At 53.9% G+C, this 1,882-nt stretch overlaps 1 non-coding gene across 1 annotated transcript; it reads right to left on the minus strand.

The window, feature by feature from the left end:
* Positions 1–1,181: 1,181 nt before the first annotated feature.
* TRNAC-GCA (transfer RNA cysteine (anticodon GCA)) lies at positions 1,182–1,253 on the minus strand. Its single transcript has one exon. It is a non-coding gene; the product is annotated as a tRNA-Cys (tRNA).
* Positions 1,254–1,882: the final 629 nt, after the last annotated feature.

Below are 1,882 nucleotides of genomic sequence, written 5' to 3' on the forward strand. Positions count from 1 at the left end.
CAGGACTGATGTTAGGGATTGCAGCCATGGTTCTGACTCAGGTGGAGACGGGGAGTGAGTAAGAAGTCAGGGTGGAGGGCAGAGGCTCCAGGTTAACTGCCCAGGCCACCTGAGGAGTGGGTGTGCAAGCTGGCAGGGCAGAGCACACGTCAGCTAGGGCTCTGACTACGGCAGGGTGACTGGGCAGGTCCGGTTTCGGAGGTCCAGCCTGGGGCAGTAGGGTCAGGGGTCATTGTAGGTGAGGAGGCCCCGGGGGAGCTGGAGGTGGAGGGTGAAAAACAAAGCTCCAAGGGCTCTGGAGCTGAAGGGAGGGTGTCAGAGAAGGCCAGAGAGGCAGGCGAGGGGCTGATGGGCAGGGAAGGCCGTGTCCAGGCACCGAGCCAGGGATGGGGCGTCTCCTGTGATCTGGGCTGAGGGTGAGCCTTGCTTTAGAGCAGAAGCTGTTTGTCCACGGCCTTCATGATGGTTCCTGGGGAAGATGGGCCACAGCACCAAGGCCTGGGGATGTCTCAGAAGGGCCACAGACTGGGGCAGAGGCCAGTGAGCACAGGGTCATGGCCCACCTGCCTCCTCAGGTGGCGAGAGGGCTACTCTGGAGGAAGCCAGTCAGCAGCAAGTGGATAAAAAGATGGCTGACGTTCCTGGGGGAGCCCAGAGACGGGGCCCCTGCCCGCAAGAGAGGCTCTTAGAGGAGAGCTGAGTCAAAGTGCCATTAATCCTCAACCCTGTGCATGCCATGTGCCATGCGGGGTGGGGAGAGGCAGCCTGCGGTGAAGGGGTGGTCAGCCAACAGTCAGCACAGGAGGGGTTGGGGTGGGGCAGGGCCCAGCTGGGAAAGGGCAGGCCCGCTCCTCCCAGAGAGGCTGCGGCAGGGCCTGGCCCTCCAAAATTCACAGGGTTTACCCACCAGGGCTCTGGAGTCCGCCTTGCGGGCTCAGACTCGGCAACTGGCCAAGATGGATCCATCTCTGGGGGAAGGGCTCACGAGGACCGAGCTCACGTGACTGATGTAGAAAATGTCAACCCTTCTTGCACTGTTAGAAAGTGAAAGAAAGTGAAGTCGCTCGGTCGTGTCCGACTCTTTGCGACCGCATGGACGATAGCCTACCAGGCTCCTCCATCCATGGGATTTTTCCAGGCAAGAGTACTGGAGTGGGTTGCCATTTCTTCTCCAGGGGATCTTCCCAACCCAGGGATTGAACCTGGGTCTCCTGCATTGCAGGCAGATGCTTTACCGTCTCAGCCACCAGGGAAACCCTTGCACTGTTAATGGGAATGTAAATTGACACAGTTCCCATGCAGAACAGTGTGCAGATTTCTTAAAAAACTAGGAAGAAAACTACCGTGTGAGCCAGAAATCCCACTAGTGAACATGTACCCCGAGAAAACCATAACCGAAAAAGACATTCACCCCAGTGTTCACTGCAGCACTATCAACGATGGCTAGGACATGGAAGCAACCTAGATGTCGGTGGATGGAGGAACGGAGAAAGAAGTTGTGGTACACATATTCAATGGAATATATTACTCATCCATAAAAAGGAATGGATTTGAATCAATTGAACTGAGATGGATGAATCTAGAGACTGTTATACAGAGTGAAGTAAGTCAGAAAGAGAAAAACAAATATCGTATATTAGCACATATCTAGAAAAATGGTACTGATGAACCTATTTGCAGGGCAGTAATAGAGACACAGACATAGAGAATAGACTTTGGACATAGCAGCGGAAGGAGAGGGTGGGACAAATTGAGAGAGTAGCGTTGAAACATACACATTACCACATGTAAAGTAGATAGATAATGGCAAGTTGCTGTATAAAACAGGGAGTTCAGTGAGGTGTTCTGTAGCAACCTAGAGGGGTGGGAGGGAGAAGACATA

The sequence above is a fragment of the Budorcas taxicolor genome, chromosome 11 (genome assembly GCF_023091745.1).
Source record: "Budorcas taxicolor isolate Tak-1 chromosome 11, Takin1.1, whole genome shotgun sequence".
Taxonomy (NCBI): domain Eukaryota; kingdom Metazoa; phylum Chordata; class Mammalia; order Artiodactyla; family Bovidae; genus Budorcas; species Budorcas taxicolor.